The sequence below is a fragment of the Oryzias latipes genome, chromosome 3 (assembly GCF_053564925.1).
Source record: "Oryzias latipes strain Hd-rR chromosome 3, Olatipes_Hd-rR_3.1".
In the NCBI taxonomy this organism is placed as follows: Eukaryota; Metazoa; Chordata; class Actinopteri; order Beloniformes; family Adrianichthyidae; genus Oryzias; species Oryzias latipes.
In genome coordinates, this window is record NC_136239.1 from 34,663,490 (window position 1) to 34,686,731 (window position 23,242).

General features: G+C 38.7%; 1 protein-coding gene across 2 annotated transcripts in view; it reads right to left on the reverse strand.

The window, feature by feature from the left end:
* The window catches only part of chst8 (carbohydrate (N-acetylgalactosamine 4-0) sulfotransferase 8), a 263,837-nt gene that overhangs the window by 178,092 nt on the left and 62,503 nt on the right, over positions 1-23,242 (reverse strand). The window contains exons 1-2 of one of the 2 annotated variants that reach the window (XM_004067502.5): positions 20,389-20,590; positions 19,598-20,294 (exon numbers count right to left, since the gene is read on the reverse strand). The gene's annotated coding sequence lies outside the window, so the exon portion shown is untranslated. Of the gene's footprint in view, positions 1-19,597; positions 20,591-23,242 lie in introns of those variants that run through there. The other variant, XM_078944644.1, reaches the window with a different exon arrangement.

Genomic DNA, 23,242 nt, shown 5'->3' on the forward strand with positions numbered 1-23,242 from the left:
CAAACCTTAATTTTTATAGATCAAATACTCAGAACTTTCTTCTTCAAATACAGAGGATAATTCTTGTAAATTTAGCCATTTATGAAGATTTTCTAGACTACAGAATAGTTTATTTTCCTCAAACTACTGTAAGTCGACTTGGGGAACCAGTGGTGCAGAGGTAGGTCAATCATTCCTTTCTTGGAAAATCACAGGTTCAGTTCCCACCCTGTCAGATCATGTGCTGATATTTCCTTGAGCAAGACACTGAACTCCCACGCTGCTCCTGGTGGTTAAAAGTTGGCGCCAGTGTTTGGCAGCAGAGCCGCCATCAGTGTGTGCGTGTGAGTGTGTACATGGGTGTGACTGTGAAGTGCTTTGGGCTTTCTAAGAAGGTAGTAAAGCACCAAATAATTATAAACCATTTAGCATTTTACTTTTTTGTGTTACATATATGAGTTCCCTCTTGAACAAAGTAAATAGAATACAAAAAGACTGTTCTAAAATAAGTATGCAATAAATAACCATGGAAACATAGTCCTAAACACACAAAAAAGCTGCACATAAGAGCAAATATATCTCAGCTTCTCTACCATATGCATGTGGTCTGATGACAGTATGACTAATTAAACTTTCTAACTAAGAGAAAAATAAAGACAAAGTTATCAACTCCCAATACCACCCCAATGAAAATACAAGCGGTGGCACCATCACTGTAAGGGGACATTTTGTTGCAAAAAGAACTGCTGTCTTTTTACAAAGTTAAAGATGTCATGAAAGAATAAAAATATGTTTAACTCTTAGGATATTGTGAAGCAAAAGTAGAAAAAGGGCAATGCTTGGCAAAAGATTCCACAAGGATCCACCATTTATATCAAATAGGGGTTTTGTTAACTTTGTCATTATGTTTTTCAATTACAAAAAGTCTAAATGGCAAATTTGTTTTCGAGATGTTGAGGTTCTATCTGGGAATGAGAGAGATGGATAAACTGGATTGCGTGAGAGGGATGTGTTATGTCATGTTAGTTGCTTTGAAAATAAAGATTGAGACGTTTTAGATGGTGGGGTTAAAGCTTCCAGGAGGAGGAAGACAAAATCTGCCAAAGAGAAGGTTCATGGATGTAATGAAGAAGAAGGTAACGGTGTTTGGTATGAAGATGGAGAGGGCAGGGATGGATGGATGATTCAAGATGGCAACCCCTAAAGGGAGCAGCCAAAAGAAAAAGATCACATGTGTTTAAAGCAAACTGAAAAGTTTATTTCAATGAGAGAAAAGCTCTGAGGAAAAAGGCTTTTAGGTTGTAAATGTCAGTGAACCTCAGGAGTTTTTCAATCAGTGTCATATTCATTCATTTAGATGGCGGGTAAAATAATTAGCAATTAACTTAAATAGAAAAATTAGTCTACTTTTTGTTTATGGTACTCCAAAAGACACCCCTTTTCTTTCAAACATAAGTAGTTGTTGTAGGAATCATTCCCAAATATTTGCAGTATTTTGTATTTATATGTTTGCAATTGTAATCGTGTTGTAGATATTAAAAAACAAACCAAATTTACTAGCTCTTAGCTTGTAGATACAATTCCATTTATTTTTATTCGAATGTTCTTTTATATTAAGGGTTTTTCAAAGGTTTCCTTTCTGCTACTTTTTCTTGTAAACTTCATTGACTATGATGTGCGTAACGTGTTCACCCTGAACCCATTATCCTTTTCATTTCTGTGATATAAAACATCATGTTCCCCAGATGAAGAAAGCTTAGAGTAGAAAAGATGGTTTGTATGAGCCTGTATATACAAATGCTGCATACGGAGCTACAGCCACACAACAAAACTGTATTCGCTTGTTCAAAATTGTATTATCGCTTTTTAAAAAATGTCTGTTTTATTATAATAAGGAGACAATTTACCCGGTTAAATCATGGCTCAGTCCAGATGTTGGCGGAATAAATGTGTGCAGTTCACTTTAGTAAATTTAATTGAACTGTCACAATAAAGTTTAAGTCTTCCAGAGAAACAATTGATGCAAAGCTCACAATAAAATCAAGCAGAGTAAAGCTTTGGTGTAATTTCAATGAGGACGTACTACCTCACTTCTAGGTAAACTGGCTTTTTGCGGCAATTACTCTACACGCCACTCATCAATTAAAGACCCCAATGACAATTTTTTTTTAAATAAAACCGTTCCCTGTGGTGTTTTAACAATGATTATGACGTTTTTAACCAAAATCCCACAAGCTAAATGTCTCAAAAAGCCATTTTCATGTCTATCTGAAGCCTCTGTTTCCCAAACCTCCTCTACTTGGGCTATTGGTGTTGAGCTGAGTAGCCCCGCCCTTAATCCCCTTTTTCTGCAAGCTGTGCCTTGCATAAGTGAAGAGCTTGACACGGGAGGGGGGGGGGGGGGGGGGTCAACGACACCGACTGACAGTCTTTATTCTTAAAAGTTTCTCTTTAGCCGTAAAGAAACTGTGAAAAATGACATTTTTTTTTGTTACAAGTCGAGACTTTTTGAACAATGTGGTGAATGACAAAATGTGTAAAGCAGACCCTGCTGTTTAATAAAATTACACACAAAAAAAGAACTTTGATGAGTCCATGAAAAATGCCTTACATCATGATTTAGGCTACATTGCACCAGCAAGCAGCACTGGCTGTGGCTCAGAACTGCTTTGATGCTTGCACATGTAGATTGCTGAATTCACTTGCACAGCAAATAAAATAAAATGCCATAAAAAATCCTTTAAACTCAAACTTTATTCATAAAAAAATGCTTCTCGTACTTGTGCAACTCGAAACGCTTTACAATTAAAAATAGAAGTAGACAATAATTAGATCAAATAAAGAGGGAAGAAAGTGACTATTGCCAGTGCTGAGGTTTTTTCTTGGTTGCACAGACCCAGAAGAAGGGTTCAGTTTGGGTTACGGGTAAGGGTCAAGCAGCGTTCACACCAAACATGATTCTCGTGGCAGAGGCGGCCAGATTTAATGTCAATCTGATGGAACAGATGTGATCGAAGGTCTAGCTGTGCGATCTGAGCGATGGGTGCGGCACAAAGTTCTGGCAGCATCTCAATTTCAGCGGCACAGTTTGGTACCCATGTGCACCGTCTCAACCAAATCGGCCAACAGTACTTGTCCCGGCTACTGTTGGGTAAAGGCAGGTATACCCTAGACCAGGGGTGGGCAATTCCAGGCCTCGAGGGCCGGTGTGTCTGCATGATTTCCAGATAGTCTTGCCCTACTCATGGCTGATTACCTGGTTCAGGTGTGTCCAGCCAATCAGAACATGCCAGAGCAGGGTATGCTGGAAAACATGCAGGAATGCGGCCCTCAGTGCCCACCTCTGCCCTAGACAAACTGTCACAGGCCTCATGGGGCAGTAGCGATCCTGATCAGTATGCCGGCTCCTGAGAGGCAAGCTGGCTCCAGACAGGGACCTGCTGCAGGATGAGAAGCCAGCCTGATCGGGCCTCCTGAATTTCATGATATTTTTTTTTATTTTCATCAAGGCAATATATAAAAAGTTACACTGATTTTTTTCTTGTTTTTATTATTACCGTCTCCAGTTAATGCGGCACAGCAAGTCTTCACACTCGGTAAGAGAGAACACATGACACATTTGGGGCTTTAACATTAAGCTTAATTTTAAATGCATGTGCGACAAACAAAAAATCCAGCCTTAGACGCACTTAAAGTAAGTGTGGTCTCTTCAGCAATGTGCCATCTTCTCTTCTCTCACACCTGAGCTTGTGTACGCTGGATGGGGCAGATCAGGGAGCTTCCGCAATGGGCACTCACTCCTGGTCCGTTGTGACATCATAACGGCAACACTAAGCATTTTTGTGACAGTTTGATTGACAGCACTTCAAAAGGAGAAATACTCAGAAATGCTCAAATGAAATGATTTCTTGTCTTTCATAAAAAAAATGCCACAAGTACATCTCAAACCTTTTTCATTAGAGCCTTTAGCCCTTCACTATAAACCAGTAAGTAAATTCCTTGCTTTTTTTTTTTCCAATAACAACCTCATGTCTGCTTTTAAATTCATGGATGTTTTTCTCTTCACATTCCAGACGGTTTTCCGACCCTCCGCCGTCCTATTCTCCACCAATGCAATGTTGTGAACTGGCCTCATGCACCACCAGCATCTAGGTTTTGGGGTTTAGCCATTTATGCTCCAAGTTTATCCCACCAGAATAAAGACATCATCTGCCCAGAGCCTAACTGCTAAAAGACTATGCACTATTTCCTACACATTTTTGTGTTACAAATAAATCTTTATTTTTCGCATTCGTAAGATCTGGCCTTATTGAAATCTCTGTCGGATGTCATTAAATGATTTCTCTTGCGGTAGCTTTGCAGACTGTTTAACATTTGCTTGCCCTGCGTAAACTGATGCTTAAGCATGGAGAAAATGTGGTCAAAAAAATGCAGAAAAGTAAATGAAATAAAAAAAAATAGATACTAAAAATTAGAGGATTGATAAACAGCAAATTCTGGAAAACTCACAAAACATTACATAAACATTAGTTTTAAAAAATTTAAGGAATGCAAATGTTTTAGTCTAGTGCCTTATAAGTTTTTTTTAAGTGTTATTTTTTTGCCAGGCAAGCACTTGATGTATTAAAATGAAGTTCAAGAGGTTACTTTTATTTCCCATGACATATGGTAAAAGCAACAAAAAAAACGGCATTTGCTTGTAGCAATATGTATAGAGTAATGCTTTTTATGGCTCAGCTGGTTATTTTTAGAATAACGGTAACATTTGCTTTTACCATTGGGAGTGTGCAGCAAAGGTAAGGTCAATTGCTAGGAATTAATTCTTGGCTGACATTTAAATAACAGAGATTTCCATGTTTCCTTTAATATAATGTTTGAGAGATTTGCACCATTTTACAAATATTAATTTTGAATTTAATAGTAAAATATTAGCTAACTAATTTATCAGCATAATATTACTTTTTTTAAATTGTATCTCTTTTGGAAATTATTTTTTATTCTGAACCTTACTACCTTATTTCCATGTAAAACAAAATATTTTTGTTTTCATGTCGCCCAATTCCAATGCATTTTCCACTAATAGTATATCCTGTTTTTAATTAATTAACTTGTAATCCTTCATGAATGTTCTTTCTTCTGCTTTACTGGATTTAACTTCAATGGCTGCTCAATTTTCTTTAAAAAATATCAGTGAGGAACAAAACCAACAAATTAAATCAATAAGATTTAAAAATGATGATAAAAATTAAAAAAAGGAAACGAATTTGTATTTTAGACTTCAGAGTTTTGTCACTGAGATCTAAGAGTAAAATGTGCATGATTTTAAAAAGAACTGAAACCTTTTTTATGACACAACACTCTGTAAAGAGAATTTCAGTTTTTTTTATCTAGTAATGTTAAAAACAAACAAACTGAAGATGAAGGAACTCATTAAAAATTCTTAGGGAGCTTTGTGGACAATACTGAAGCTCAGCAACTATAAAAAAGTTAGATCTAAGTATAATGAAGAAGATGCAAACTGAATTAATGTTTTTAAATTTTTTGCTGTCAAGCCCTTTAATTCTTGTTCCTTAATCATCATTAATTTCTCCAGACCTGCTGCATCATGGGTGAATTATCTTTCAAAAAAGGTAATCCATTTAATATCTGTTACGTTAACAGATGTATAACTAATAAAGGTTCCATAGGACAGTAAACATTACTGAGCCTGAGACATTCATAGATAGAGTCCTCTGTAATGAACAATTACTCATCATAAATAAACGTCTACATGAAAGGTGCTGCTGATATGCTTTAGGAACCTTTCAAGGAAACCCTGCAGAGCATTTTCCTCCCTGTGCTTTCCTAATCACAGCTCCAAGCTGTTTTCCTCTGTCTTCCTCCATCACATTCTCAGTGAAGCCCTGACTTTTACTCTGAAGGACAAATTTCTTTGTGTCAGTTTTCCGCTGTTAGCCCTGATGTTGCCAGGAGAAGAACCTGAGAGCGATCCCAGGAGACCTCGGGTTGCTCTGGTGAGGCTTTCCCCCTTAAGCAGTGATTTCTACAGAACACACTGATCACCTCTGCTCACATTTCCTCCTTTCAAGTTTTTGCTACATCCAAGAGCCGAGAGGGTACAAACGTTAAGTCTCTTAAATGTAAAGTTCCTCAAATAACTTTGCTTAGTTACAGTAGAAACTGTAAGTTTAAAACGTTTAAGCACCTAGGAGTGCTGAACTGGTTAGTTGCTTAAAAGAGAAAATATCCTCCCAACCACCTGTAAAAAAGTCAATTTCCCTTTATTCTGTGACACAGAAAAGGGAAACTAATATTTTTCCTTTGTTCCGTTAAGGCATAAGCTCCACATCTACTGTAAAGCTTTAGGCATAAGTGATCTATGAAGTGAAACATATGTGTTGTAATCTCTGCAGGTTTAGATTCAATGGTTTAAGTCAAAAGGTCAAAAGCAAAGGAGAAACCTTGATCAGTTGAACAAGCAGCAATGCTGATAAAGAGCAAAGCAGGACCAACTTTTTGGGCTAATCTTCAGCTTTGTGTCAGAACACTCACAGCAGACAGCAATTAACCGGGTGGACCCACAATTTAACTGCAATTCCAGCTATCTTGGAGAAAATCTTGTCTTTAGTTTTAACTTTCTGCTTCTCTGCTGCAAATGACTGGAACTCATTTCAAACCTGCAAACTCTCATCATTAATATTCTCTTTGTTCATACAGACACTTCACCAGGTTATTGTTGACATTTGCTACAGAAGCTAACGGTGCTGTGATGTTTTCTGTATACCTGCTCTGTAATTCTTGTGTCTGGACTCTGTTTTATGTAATATCTGCACGAGCACTGGGTCAGGCCATGATTTTAAATAAGAACTCGTCCCTAAACATCTCTTCCTGGATAAATAAAGGTATTACTACTACTACTACTAACAAATACTGAGAGGGAAACTAGCATTTACAGGTTTAAAAGTCAGTATATTTATATATATATATATATATTAATAAAAGCTCATTTTGCTTTGTTCAATATACCATCTCTGTGTGAGACAATTGTTTTGAGTTTGTCACATGAAATTAACATTAACCAAAATCTGTTTTTCAGCTAAATGTTTTTTTTTATATATATATATATTTAAAAGAAAATAATATTGTGTGAATGTGAATTCTAAGAATCCTCCAGAAAAAGATGTTTTGTGGCATTTCTACATTTTTTTGGGGGCATTTCCACGAAAGCTAGTTTATGCTTTTGGGAAGAATAATGTCAAAAGTTTATTGCATCTCTATCATATAGGTATTTTGGTGGCTACAATGGCCTGCTGCAGAACTAAACAGGGGATTTTGTTTTGGAAGAGAAAAATGATCAGTCTGTAATTTTTTAATTTTTTTACACATTCTCTACTTGCCTGTTATGTTTCACCCTTGTATTTTAGTGCATCTTTTTAACCAGAAAATGGCATGAACACAGATTTAAAAGAACTCATTACACCGTGAGTGACAGCATCACCACAGCTCAGAGTAAACATTAAGGTTGTCATGTTACGTCATTAGCAATGACAAATACTTTTTAATTATGAAACGTTAAAGCAGGAAGACTCAAGTCTAACCAGAAACACATTCACAGTAACGCTGAGGTAAAATCATTTTTAAATCACAGTGTAAATGGTCTATTACAGCAAAGAAATGACAATCACCTGAAAGAAATAAACAGTGAGCCAAGTCAGACACTGAAACATGGCTCCTTCACTTTAATTATTAACCACTCTTCATTAAAGTTAAATGCAAACCACTTAAGTTAAGGGAATAATATGCTGCTGCTTAATGCTCTATTAAGCAGGTGTATTTCATAAAAATGCAGGAGAAATTAATCTTGCTGTCCTTTAGGGAGCAAAGTGGCTAAAAGCTCAAGACTGAAAGTAAATTCAATACAAACATCGTAATGAGTCCATGTATACAGGAAAACATCCTAAACATCACTAAACAGTATCACAACCTGTGTGTTTAAGGTGTTCAATGACAAACTAATTATTCAGGTTTTGTTTTGAGGATGTTTGTATGAATAATGGCTCTAACGTGCCCTTCATCCAATGTCATCAGCCCAACATTTGCATGTTTTGTAAAGAAACACCTCACAGCAGATGCTTCTTTGCGTAGTTATACTGATGTTTTTAAATGTAAAGAAAAATAATTGAATGTTCTTCCTTTATTAGGATTGAAGGTTTATTTAAAACTACAGTCTCATAGGGGAAAATATCGGGGTATAACGATTCATTTTACCAATAATTCCATTCATATCAAAATTTTTGATCTATGATACGATTCATAGTTGATATTGGTTCATTTTGAACGATAGGATTCACTGACCTAAAAGCCAAAAATTCAACCAGTGTGACTCAGAGATAAATACCTGGGTAGTGAACAGTGCAGGTGACGTTTTCCAGATTCCTTGTTTTTCTTGCAAGAAAATCATAAAGCCTCAGTCCAATGGTATTTTTTCAGATGGATTATGATAGATTTATTTAAATTTCAAATGTTTTTTTAATGATATAGGGTAATTTGATTTGAATAACAACTTGCCTCAGACAAATCGATCTGGTAGGATAGATTGATTAATCGATTCATCTAGTAAATTACATATGTCTACGTGGTATGTCTTTCGATTTGTTATTTGAGTAACCTTTCTAAGCTATGCTGAGTCATTTTTAATAAGCTTAGTCACAACGTTAGAGTGAAGGTGCGATGAGCTTGCAGTGTGGGACTTTAGGCAAGACCTTTCGCGCTACTGCCTAAATATGTAGAAAAAAGCGCATCCCCAGGTCGGATAAAATACAGGGTTGTGCCAGGAAGGGCAACAAGCGCGGAAATCTCTGCCAATCTACCAGTGCACTCCTGAATCGCTGTGGCGACCCATGAAGGGATTTGCCAAAAGGTGAACAACAATCAGCTCAAGAATAACATGCACACACTCAGAAAACCTTGTTTTAAAGCCACTTGGGTAGATGGGTTTCTGCAGTTTTCTCATTTCCTTTACTTATTTGGTCTTTTCTTTTATTCTTGAATAATTTCATGAGAATGTTTTTGCAGACTGTTTCTTGTTTTAACTCACAGGTATCTAACTAAAGAGTGAACTTCCTCTTTGTGGCCGGAAAATTCTGCACATATAGGCAGAATCTACTTGAACAAACAAACCTGACACGAAATGACAGCTGTTGTGTTATTTTGGTCGACTAACGGTCCTGGCTTTAAACATTGCGTGTTGACCTCTATACTTTGGAGAGGTTAGATTGCCCAGGAATTAATGCACTTCTCCCCTTGCAAGTAAAGAAGGACTCAAAACTCATCTCATCTCTTGTTTTTCAATCCCAACAGGTACAAATAGACAGCGGGAGACATTTTCTTAATTTAAATTGAGGTCACTAATGCAAGTCTCTGTCCCTTTCAGTTCACCTGATGTTCAAACCAAAGCCTGCACTGACTGTGACAGCTTGGGTAAAGATCAAAGTGTCTGGCTGCCGTAAGAGCTTCACAGGGCCTTCATAGTGGTGGCTTTGCACTCCTGATTTGGTCAATAAATTCAGCCACCCTTATCCTTTATATCAATGAACAAAACTAAACCCTTTAATCTCCTGTCATCATCTTTACTGCTTTTCACTGAGCAGCAGATGTGAAAAAGACAAGTGTTTCCAAAGTTTCCAGGCGAAGAAATCAACTAAGTGCATCCATTAGTGATTGGAGGTTTCCAGCAGGGTCAAAGAGGGCACAGGCTGTGGGTAATTAAATGTGGTAAATTAAATACAAATTGAATGAATGACCCTCTGACTGTGGTTCTTGTTTAATCATGTGTAGGGACAGATAATATTAAATAAAGTTTTTTTTTTCTTCATTGGAAATTCTGAGTGCAACAAATTTGGGGTTTAATATAAGAGAAACAAAAATATCTAATAAAGTTTCAGTTCAGGGTTATTTGTGGCAAAAGAAACTATAACAAAAAAACATGAAATAAACAAAGATCAAAATATGTTATATTTGACATCAGTAGCTGTGTTTTCTTAATTAATTAAATCCATCAAAACCATATTATTTATGATTTCTTTTTTACAGATAAATCTGTCAGAAGGTAGTGTAATAAGGATTCAACCAGCTGCTGTCCAATACGTCTAATCATGAATGTTTCTGAATTTTGAACAAAACAATAAGTTAGGGTTAATGGCCAAGGAAGTGTGCATTATCAGAAATTAACGCACGCCGTGAAAGCAGTTGCTTCCGCAAAGTGGGTTAATGCTGATAATGCACAATTCAGAGGCCATTAACCCGCTTATACAATGGTCACTTACAAAAGAAATAAATATTCATCCATTTTTTAGTCCTCATGACTAAAAAAAGTGTATCACTTTTTAATGCACACCGAGCAGCCAATCAGAACCGAGAATTCACCCAGACCATGGTATAAATGCATTTAAACAGCACCTGTTTTAACAGTCTTAACACTTAATGGGCATGTTGCATGTAGTGAATCCTTATACAGAATGCAGTACTGATGTTAGAAGATTTTTTTAAAAGCTACAAGGAGCATTATACAATGAAAATAATGCATGCTAATTATTTCCTTTTTTGCGTGCTGATTACAACTCCTAAATGTGAGCAAAGGAGGGAAGTTGGAGCTGATTAGGAAGTTTCAACAGTATAGTGAAAGGGCTCTAGAAAGGTAAGAACACTGCAGTAATACACAATTGGTAAAATGATTCAATGCATTTAATCAAGACACCTTTGAAAATGTACAATGGCCTTTATATACATATGTGTATATGTATATATATATATATATATATATATATATATATATATATATATATATAGTCCTAAAAGATGAGAGAGGCCTGTAATTTTCATCATATAGGTATACCTTGAACAAGAGAGACCAAATAAGAAAAAGTAATCCAGAAAATCACATTGTCTGATTTTTATGGTGGACAATAAGTATTTGGTCACCTATGAACAAGTAATTTTTCAGGCTTTCACAGACCTGTAACGTCTTCTGTTAGAGGATTGTTACGTTCCTCTTCAGAGAGGAGGGAGAAATGTGCAACACAAAGAAAATTAAGATAACTAGGCGGGGTTAAGGTTGGCGACACAGCTGTTTATTCTGTGACACATAACAATCAAAGGCAACTAAAGGAAAATAACCAACAAGACATCAAAGGGGGACGAAATAATGGTATAACTTAAATTCTCATGCTTTATAGCAAAACACAAAAATATGCAAAATGCAACCAGAGAGAGAAAATTTAACAAACGGATAAAAGCAGAATCAAACTAAGGGGGAAACCAGGGGCTTTCACAAGCTAACGCCAGGCAGACAGGGGCAGGCTGAAGAACAAATTCCCACTCAGGAATGCAGCTGCCCCTGGAGCAGAGGATCCTGGGAGCTTTTTAAGCTTCCCTCCAAGCCAGGCGATTGGAAGCCGCCTCAATCGGCTCTGCAGAGGGGGCGGCATCAGCAGCTGTGCAGGTGCTGGACTTCTACAGGAGCTACAATCCAAGCATATATACATACACGCACACACACACACACACAAAACATGCAGACAACTACCAAGGGTCGTAACAAGGATCCTCTGTCCTCCACTGGTTACCTGTATTAATGGCACCTGTTTGAGCTAGTTATCTATGTAAAAGACACCTGTCCACAACCTCAAACAGTCATACTCCAAACTCCACTGCAGCCAAGACCAAAGAGCTGTCTTGAGCTTCACCAGGCCAGGAAGAGTGCATCGCGATAGGTAAGCAGCTTGCTATAAAGAAATCAACTGTGGGAGCACTTATTAGGAAATGGAAGACAAAGAAGAAGAAATGGAAGACTGACAATCTCCCTCCATCTGGGGCTCCCTGCAAGATATCATCCCATGGGGGCAAAATGATCACAAGAATGGTTAGCAAAATCCCAGAACCACATGGGGGACCTAGTGAATGACCTGCAAAGTAACAAAGGCTACCATCAGTAACACACTACGCCGCCAGGGACTCTTACCCTGTAGTGCCAGACGTATCACCCTGTTAAAGTCAGTACATGTGCAGACCCGTCTAAAGTTTGCTAAAGAGCATTTGGATGATCCAGAAGAGGATTGGGAGAATGTCCTATGGTCAGATGAAACCAAATGAGAACTTTTTGGTAAAAACTCTACTCATCGTGTTTGGAGGAGGAAGAATGCTGAGTTGCATCAAAAGAACACCATGCCTACTGCAAAGCACGGGGGTGGAAGCATCATACTTTGGAGTTTTTCAGGAAAAGAACCAAGAAGACTGATCCTCTTAAAATTTGCATATTAATTAAGATGAAACGTTGTCTTTCAGCGTGAAATCATGATTACAGCTGGCAGCTGCACCCCCCCCCCCCTCCTTCTGTGCGTTCACTTGGTTTCACAGCTGTTTTCATCACTGCTTTAGAGGAGATCTGCATGGAGGAATGGGCCAAAACAACAGCAATAGTTTGTGAAAACCTTGTAAAGACTTAAAGAAAACGTTTGAGTGCTGTCATTGCCAACAAAGAGTATAAAACAAAGTATTGAATAGAACTTTTGTTATTGATCAAATACTTATTTTCAACTACAATTAACAAATAAATACTTTAAAATTGCATGAAATGTGTTGTGTTTTTTTATCTATTAACATTCACTATATTTGATAAATTGAAACAATTTGCAGAATTTTTAAAAGAAAAGCTTGCATCATTAAACTATTGCAATTAACCTGAGCAGCAGTTTTCTGGTCTAACCAATCAACAAGGTACCTGTTTGACAGGTGTTGCTGTGGAAAAACATATATACGAATGTGTAGATAAGTGTTGTTTTGTTTGGCACAGTGCTTCAAGAGTAACTCCTTGAAGCGAAAACAAATTTAAACAGGATGAAGATATTTTTTCTTTTCTTGTAATTACATTATCTGATCATTACGATTTCTCCATTGTAGTTTGTATTTCTGCCTGAGGCGCTAACTAGTCATTACTGTCTTTTTGTAATGAATCAACTTTGATGAGTCTTATAGCAAATTTTGTCAAATCTACGTGCTCAATACTAGATTTTCTCAATGATTGATCAAGCACTTGAACCATAACAGAACTAATGCAGAGCTGATGATTTTCTCCATCCTACAATGAACGTTCCAACAGCAGATGTAGTGGTGGTCATGGGAGGATAGGATTATTTTGCTGATAGTATTAAGAATGGCAAACATGCTCATTATTTGATTTTCTCTGCCACGGGAGAGGATACTGAACAAAACTGGATGGATCAGCAGTCATGAGCATTTGCTTTTATCCTCACACTTTCTGTCCCTCACTTTACCCCCAGCTTCTCACATAACAAGATGAGCATTTTCACTTTCTCCCTTTACTCTCCTTTTCCTCTGTGCGCTGGCTGCCTCTAATCCGTCCATGGAAGTGACTCACATTACAACATTCTTCAGTTTAATGTACTTTAATAGCATTAATATCTGCTTTTGCCTCTTCAGCTGCAATAAACACCCTGTCTGACTTAAGAAAGCTGCTTAAGAGCAATTGACATTGCTGGTGTACCAAAACAGGATTGTACCTCAGGTGAAAAACTAAATAACGTATGGTAAAAGCCTAATCTGCTTTTTTTTCTTAATATATTTGGGCAAACACCCAGCTCAGTGTGGCACACAATGTACTGTAAACAGACACTCAGGGAAGTTAGACGAGCAGCAGCCAGCTTCCTGTTGTCCTTCCCACTCGCGCTCGCAGTGTGGAGGAGGGCTGCAGAGATGGAAAGAACACAAGTCCTTGCCACCTTCAGTGCCACCCGTGCTGCTGCTGCAGTGACAGCCAAGGTCAGCTCGGGAATGACAGAGGGCTCCTGCATGGAGATAAGACTCGCAAGCATCTGAGCCACCATGCTGCTTTCTGAAGGAAAGAGAATCCTGCACCTGAATTATTCATGTGGGTCTACCCCACCCTAAATAACAGCCGGCAAGCATTGTTTGACATCCTGAATGAATAATTAAGGACTGACCTTTTGCTCCTGTTAAATGTGATGGGTCGAAACCACCATACTTTGTGAGGTATGGCTGTTTAATGATGAGAGGGGATTCATCTACCAGATCTAGGAATTTCTGGAATTAAAATCAGCCAAACTCTCAGGCACAACCAGCATTGCTAGGAAAAGAAGCACGCTGCATCCCTGTGGGATGCATTGATATACAAAAGCTTGATGCCGTCTCTGATGATTGTTCCAAAAGCAGAGCCTGAAGCCAGTCGTTGTCAGCGGCTCCACACTCTCAGAAGAATTGTTGACTGGTTTGTTTCTGAAACATCATAAGCGTTTTGATCTTGCCAAGTTAGAGCCTGCGCCTGAAAAATGATGACTGACACCAAATCAATCCCAGCTCAGTGGGAGAGAATCCAGATTGGTCACATTTTAATTAGTGATGATCTCATTCCCAATTTGGATTTGAAAGAGAATTAAACTATGGATCTTTAAACATCAAATATACCAAATGTAAGCACGAACATCTAAGTTTCAGTTCCTAATTTCATTTTATCCTTACTTGTTGAGTCTTTAGTTAATTCTTTCTTAAAACTGTTTTTCTCAACTTAAAACTACAAGGATTGCCTGATATCATCACCAAATTGCTAGTATTGTGGTGTGAAGATCACATTGGACTATCATGAAGTGATCTTAATGTGCTCTCGAATTCAGATGTTAATAATGACAGGAAAAAAAACTCTATAAGCCTGGTTTCCAACTAGCTGTGCTGTTCTGACATTAGTTTAGTAGCAGGCAGGTGCCCCTTTTTTAAACACTCCTAATGAGCTGATCATTATCAGTTACAGTGGTATGTCTACCTCCATAAAAGTAGGGGTTTTGGCAGCGTTGAGTTAAATTAAGATGTGCTTGTGATGCATTAGCTGCCCTATTGAAATTAAATTAAGAGTGGTGATTATAACCTCATAAAACTAGAAAATGAAAAGCCAAACTGCTCGGATAGAACTCCACTTTATAAAGTGACTAGGGTGTTAACTTTTTTAGAGCTTTTATGAAGTAGTTAGCTTGTGCCAGTTTGGGAAAAGGACAGAAATGCTTTCGCATAATGTATAAGATCAGACTAAATGTAATTTTTTACTTTTCAGAATTGTACACTCGTCCAAAGTCACCACTAAAGCCAAAGAAGGATTACTGAAATTTTGGGAGACATACCCAGACGGTGCTGTGAGCTAAAACCCCATTGCTTGCTGAGATGAAATACATTAGCTACTGGCAGCTGAAGCTCTATCTAAGTATAGTATATCACAACATCACCTGTTTCCGAAGTGGAATGCTGCCGCTTCTTGTGGGTCAAATACAGAAGCCACAGAACTTTTACTCAGGATTTTGGCTGGGCTTTCATTGAGATAAATGGGTATAAACTGTTTGCTGTGGTGGAGGAATGATGATATGGGCTTGTTTCCCAGTCACCCCAGTAAACCTTCTTCCAGTACTGTTGGAAAAAATGTGACCCTTTTTGATACAAAACAGTAATCTGGATCCCAAAACAAAATAAATAAAAATATATACTATCACTGCTGTCTTATGAGAAATGATCTCAACTTTATGTCCCCTTAAAGAGGATGAGGACAAAAGAATGTCACAAACCTAAAGGATATAATACAAATTTGTACAATGAGGTGAGCCAGACTTTTCTAACATTTTAGCGAAAAAGTGTTGCAAATAGAAACTCTACTTTCTGGAGCAGGTTATCCCTGACCAATTGAATTATGAATTCTGTTAAGATTCAAAGGGTTCTGATTAGATTGTATTCAAGCTTTGGTCTATTTTGATTTAGGTCTGATAAAATTTTCCATTTGAAAAGCAATTGGGCCTGGTCATGAAACAGTTTTGACAAACTGGTGGTTTGATCTGAGAAAACGGCAGTTGCAGTTTTAAATAATATTAATATTTGGATTTAAAACAAAAAAAGAAAACAGTTGTACACTTCACAACAAAAGAAATGCCCCCAAAAAAATCAATCGACATACTTTTTAAAATTGATATCACATCTTCTAAGTGAAAATCAATCAAAAGTCATTATGAAAAAGATTAATTTCATTTTTTTTTATTTTAAAAACTTGGAGTTGAAGCACAAACGACTTTCTTTTCGTTGTTACCTTATGATCGTGTCAGATAGTAAAATCCGATGACATGTGCCACGGGGAAACAAAGTTGCAGATATTTTCAGAGTGGCATTCATACACATAAAGAATGTCTGAAAATTGTTAGACAGAGATATGTTTTCATAGTTTTGCCCTTTTTGAGCCGTTTCTTTTGTTCAAAAAAGTACATTCTAGTGAACTGACAGCCGCTCCAGAAAAGCTCCTTTGTAATTTGTTAAATTGAACTTTCTGCCAAAATTGCTCTATTACTCAATTGGATTTAGGATTTTCACTGAGGCGGGTGGGGTGGGGGTGCTGGTTCTCCCACACTGTGAGGAAGACGAAGCTGCAGCACACCCGCAGTGAAACAGTCGTGGAGAGAGCTACTCAGAGGCAAGCACAGATTCCTAGTTAAAGAGTGGGGGAGAGACTACAGCGGGCCATATTTATAGCTGGGGATAGGAATAATTCATTGTGATCAAAGTGCAGATCATATTCCATTCCATCACAGAGCAGATGTGGCAAAATGAAAAGAGCATGCTTTCCCTGTTGCTCTCAAGTGACTTCCCAAATGGAAACGGGGAGACAGACTTATCTCTGTGAAGCCTCTGTCGTCATGTGTTCCGAGGCGCTCTCAGGTGGCTTTGCTTAAAAAAAAAGCGACTGCCATGCCTCAAAGATGTAACAGGCTGGGTGAAAAAAGCCTCCCACATGCAACATGTCATCCAAATCAGAGCAAGGACTGAATATCAGATTAGGAACTCACAACAGGAGGTCACCTGCCTGAAGCATTGTGCTGCGACGGACTGACGTGACTCATATGGTCCCTGCACAGGCGTGTGACGACCAGCTTATCAATGTCAGACATCAGGACCTGCTGATTGTAAAGGAGGGACTACCACTCCAATCATCTTTTGATCGATTGTAAAAGCGTTCCCAGCGGTCTTTTGATTATGACTATGCAGTTTTTAGGCAAAATAAAAAAAATATCTGTGATCTTTTCTGCAGGGTGGTGGGAGGTCATTTGAAATTCGCCTCAGAGTTGTGGCGTGGAGTGCGCTCATTACCCCCAATCCCTTTGTTTACACCTATTCCCGCTAGCTTACAGCCTCTCACAATCCAAGCTAACATTTTTGGAGTAGCAAAAATGCCAAGCAACGTCAGAGCTGTTTGGCCGTACAGTTTTGAGCCAGATGCAGCTCAGACAATGATGACAAAGACATACCGGTAGTTGGATCTATTTATCTTCAAATGCATGCATCAGAATGGAGCAGAGCATGGAGCTTGTGACCCGCTGATTGTAGATTTGACCTAACCACTGAAACTTGTTCAAATGGCTTCTGAATAAAAATGATTTTGTTAGATTTTGATAAAGAATACACAGAAATGCAATTTTGAGTTTAATTTTCTTAATATCTGTCCTCCATCACGAGAAAAAATACTACAAAAACATGTTAAAACCACAATTTTAATTGTAATGGGTTTTTAAATCTAAACCTGCTCAACTTTACTAATAACTCTTTCTGCTTTATCTTTTACTCCACACAGGCTCAGTTTCCTGCGCCCTATCTTTTCAGCCTTTGTTTTCATTTTCTTGTCTTTTTCTCCCAGCATTGCCTTCTTTGCAATCACACACCAGCACTTAGACGCACACATGCCAGCTTCTTCCAGTTTCATTTTCTCTCCCTCCCACACACAGACACACACACACATGCGCCTCTTTCTTTCCCTCTTTTTATTTTCGGTGTCTCCAGCTCTTTTTACTTTGCCGTCACTCCTTCAGCATGAGCACAACACAGGAGGACACAACTGCTCACACACACACACTTGCAGGAAGAAGCACGCGGACATGCGGGCTCCTTCATCTCCTCTTTCATTTCTTCTCCCTCCCACACTTTTCCTATCACTACTTCCATGCGCGTGAGCACACACTGAGGCGCCTGTATCATTTGCTCTCATTTTCTCTCACTGGCCAATCAACACACAAATGCACACATTCTTCCACTATACATTTCCTTGCTTCCCTGGTACCTGCTGCCTCCCACAATCGCGTTTGCACAACAAGCACACACCACCGGCAGCCCAGCTTCCCTGCACTGCCAGCTGGGCTTGGACAGCACTCTTCCTTTGGCCTTTCTGGGCCATCTGGAGTGCAATGTCCCCGCTTTGCTGGTTCCCTGCCAGCCATACAATTCACACGCGTCAAAGCTCTACTGTGTCCAGTGACCCGGCTGACTGAATCACAGAGTCTTGCATTTCCCATGTCAAAGGAGCCTCATTCTGCTTTGATGACACCTGCATCTAACAGGGAGCAGAGAGGCAACGTAATTGACGCAAGCTGCTGAGCAAACTTATTAGCAGTTACGGCTCCGTTTATGACATGTTTGTCCTTGGATGAAGAGTCAATATCAAAACGCTGCGCACAGGTGAGAAGATCAGTGACTTTGTTGCATGAAAAAAAAGAGTCTTAGATTGTTCTTTTTTTTTAGAAAAAGAATATAACATCATTTAGGAACAATATAAATCTATACCATTTGGACATAAATATGGTGCTTACAGATAACTATTCCAACTTTATGCCTATTTAAATTTAAACATTGTTTAGACTAATTGTAAGACATCCATAATTTCATTGCTCAAATTTGCTTTTGTCCTGATTTCTTTCAACTGATTAATCGAGTCCTGCAACATATAAATAGACAACATTTACAACTACTACACTTTACTATTATTGCTGACCACTTATGGCACTTTCCCCCACTTTCACACATTCATTCATGCAGCCATTTGCCAGCCCATAAGGTTCAGCGCAGATACTCTCACACCATGGATGTTTGTGTTATAGATGCAAAAGTCATGTATTATTAAAGAAAAGTGACACCGTCCAAAAACACATGCCAAAGTGTTCTGTTTTTCTTCATTTTTTATGGTCCAGTGTGCCCACAAATCCTCTGTGACGCCAAAGCAAGAGCATTAAAAATAATAATGACAGCAGGAACCTCCAATTATGTACTTTATGTCGGTGTTTAGAAGCAAAAGGGGAAAAGTCTGAAAGAACTAAGAAGCATAAAGTTCCCATTCTTCAGTTACTTTTTTAAACACTTATTATTATTTAATCATTATTTACTCAATATAATATCTCCCATGGTGCAGTGAACAAAAATGAAGTCAACTCAAGGTTTACCATCAACTTCAATATAAATCAAAAAGGATGACAAATTAAACAACAGAAAGGAAAAGTTAGAAAAGCTGTAAAGTACAAGATTAAGAAATTAAAATAAACATTGGGCAGTTTAAAGTCTGTATGTCAGAGACTGATGCATCAGGACCAGTAAAAAAAACTTTATAGGTATCTTTGAGATCAAACTTTGAAGAAGACAGCAGGAGCCCTGCACATCTAATGCAAATTAAAAACATCCCATGATTTTACACATCCAGCTTTTTTCCCTTGCATTGCGCGTTGCAGTAGAGCAGTGGACGTACCTTAAACAGGCTCCCAAATCTACCATGAAGCTCAGAAGAGGTGGCGAAGTGAGAGCGTCCTCTTCCCCTCCTCTGCACTAGTTGATCAGCCCCGTCTGAACGTTTTCAGCGAACTGAAAGCTCGCCCGCCTCTTTGGGGAGATGCAAGTTTACTGGATGATGCTGCGAACGCATCGACTGCGCACACAGACAGCACGTCTCCGTCAAGTTTGATGTCAACTCGTTAATTCTCTCCCTGGAACAAACATGCCTCTCCGCGCCTAGTTCCTTCAGGATAAGTGCGGCCAATCAAAATCCCCCCTTCGCTCCGTACTCTCCCATCTTTGCGCATCCCTCCAAAGAGTCTCCAAGGACCGGTGCCTGCGTTTTTGCCTTCGGGTGGACACAACTGTAGTGGCAAAGACTTCAAGGGCGGTTTCTCCTCCTCATTTGCAGTGGCGTCTTTGTCTCCTCGGCGATCGCGTAGCTGATAAAGATGGGGCTGCGAATTTCCTCCCTGCGCATCGACTGCTGACAGGAGCGGAGCAGGGCGAGCGGCGCGCCGGCAGGAGGAGTGTCTTCAACCATCCGGTGGACTCCGAGCAGAAAAATTATCACTGTTTAATCAAACTATGGGCATTTTTCTTCTATCTTTCCAAAAGACGGGAAGATGGCGCGCTGCGAGTCTTCATTCCACTGCTGTAGCGCAGCTGACTCCCTTTAACAAAGATATAAAACAGATGGAGCCCAACGTCACTGATTAATTATGAATTATGATTTATGATTTAGAAGCAGAGCTGATGATAACAGACCTGCTCTGAATGTTTGAAGAGGACTTTCAGCTTTTTATGGATGACATGAAATCAAATTCAACATAAAAAATGGCAAAAAGCTTTCGGAATTAAAGGAAAAACACGTTGAAAAGTTGTTTAGATTTTTTTTCTGGGAAGAAAAAAGCCTCTAATGGTCATCTGGGCTTTTCTGACAGCATCCATCCTCTTGGCTGTGGAGGAGCTGTGGAGAGTAAAATTGATTTAGGCATTACAGTAGTCATTTGAGGTCCTGTCAATCTTCTCACAGTGATGAGATCAAAGTGCCACCTCAACATGTTGGCTTACAAAATTAAGCCGGAATGAAATATTGCCGCCCTGAGCCTGGGCTCATTCATCATCCTTCCATAATGCACATATAATAAGCTATTTAATCTTGTACTGATTTGAAGTAAAAGATTTTACCCAGTCATTTTCTCTAAAAATAAGGAACGAGTGGGAAAAAGTATGTATTGAGGGTTGGAGGTGGAGGGAATAAAGCTTTAATGAAAAGAGAAAAAGGCCCAAGGGATGGATATCAAAAGAGAGTGGATGTGCATAATTCATCTCAGATTATTTCATAAAGCCCCCAAGAAGGGCTTTCTTTAGCCTCCTCTTTTATTAATTTTTTTAAATATTGGAGCAGAGAAAAAAATCCACTTTGCTTCACCACAGCAGTATGTTTGTTAGCTTTGTTTGCTTAGTGACAGCTTTCTGAAAAGCCTATTTAAACCGCTTAATGGATAATGTTTTGACAGTTCTACGTGGAAAACTACTGTAGTTTTAATTCTTGAAATGCCAAGCGTGCTCATACCTGTTGATAATTTTGACTGACGTCTGTGGGGATTGCTTCGATTGACTAGAGGAACAGGATTTTATGTTAATACGGTTCTTTGCTGATTTTAATACACCTGGCTGCACTTGAATAAAACTGCAATGCAGACATGAAAACGTCACTGTGATTTCACAAGTTGTTTTTGTAGGGTGTGGCTGCTAAAGATGATCCACAACCTGAGCCTGCACAGATGACACAGTCACTTGCTTTTCATGACTTGAGTACACCCCCCTCTGCTGGTGTCAGCCAGCAAAAATATATTTTCTGTACTTGATCTGGCTGCAGGGACCCCGGGTCTTAGTCCAAGAACACTAATTCACGCCCACAGGAAGGCTTTGGTATCCACTGCAGCCCGAACAAGGTTTATTGTGAAAGTCTTTTCATTTCACAAAGCCGCTGCGTGTAAGTGGGGCAAAACATCGCCCAAGTCCCGAAGATCTAAGAAGCATCAGCACAGCAGCTGCAGTGAGTCTCTGCTGGGACCGTGAGCTGTGCACGCTGTGTGGTATATCTGCAGACTTAACCAGAAAAATACTAAATGTGATCAGTGATGCCTGTGAGGATGTAAAATCCATGGAAGGCTTTAGATTATTATTAAAAAAAAAGGCATTTCAAGTTGGGGTTAACTTAAAAGACTTGCGTGAAATTGATCATGTATCATTACCAGCTATTTTAAAAACCCACCAATGAAATTCCAGTTATTGTTTTTTTCAATTAATTTCCATTTTCAATTTAATTTTATTTATATAACCCAACATTACAGCAATAGTCACCTCAATGGGCGTCATACTGGTAATTGCATGGCAAACATAAAATCATAAGGAACATGAAGTCATAGATTTCAATAGGTAAATTCTAGACTAAACTAAACTGGGCATCCCTGCCCTAAGACCAGGGATGTCAAACTCATTTTCAGCGAGGGCCACATCAGCATAGTTGCTGTCCTCAAAGGGCCAGATATAACTTATACATGTAACTAAATGTAATGAAAATAAACGTAACTACTCCTTAATGTTAAATAACTCATTTATTTATTCTAACTTTTTAAAGTGACAATTACAGTTGCATAGAAAACACCTTTGCTTGTTACTCTAGCATAAATCATTTTAAATTTGCTTCTGTCAGGTTAGGTTATCTGGACAGTGTTTAAGTCCTAATGTATAGTTGCCCAATGCTCTCGCGGGCCACATAAAATGACATGGCGGGCCACATTTGGCCCGCGGGCCTTGAGTTTGATACATGTGCCTTAGACCGTCTTTCTGATAGGGAAAAACTCCTTAAAAAAACGGTGATGTACCAGAAGTAGATGAGAGTGGAGGATAGAACCCCGGTGCACCATACTTTTCCCAGCTTCAAACTTCAAGCAGCCCTCTAACAACTAATTGTTATTATTATTAAGTTTAATTCAAACATGTTAATAGTAAGTTAAATATCCTCTGATTGCTAGACAGTCTGGCAATAAGTCTGTCCAAAGAGGAATGTTTTAAGCCTAACTTTGAAAGTAGAAACTGTGTTGGCCTCTCTGACCTTCAGGAATAAGCTCCCAGCTCATGTAAGAAAATTAAGCTTAAAACTACATTTCTATATATTGTAGCGACCTGGGGGTTAGCCCCGCCTTCAGCCCCTAAGACTCATGGGAATTGGGGAATCATGGGGAAAACCATGAGTGAGAGGGCTGGAAGCAGAAGTGACCTCCATGCCTGTTTGTGGGTGTTCGAATAAATGGACATTGATGCTGAAAAGGAGATGTTGTGAAGCCCATCGAGACAACTGGTGTTGTGAATTTGGGCTATACAAATAAAATTGAATTGAATTGAATTGACTATATCTTTCTCTCTGAGAATGTCCGGAGTTGTGCAGTGTATGGGGCACGGACAGCTCTGCAATGAAGCTGCTTTCTTAGCTCGGCTATAGTGACAGACCAGCTGGGCCGTTACGATATTTTTTTTTATTCGAATTGTTGTGAATCAGGAGCAGACTAAAATTAACTTTAAAATAGCTTGAAGATGTGACGTAGGTGTT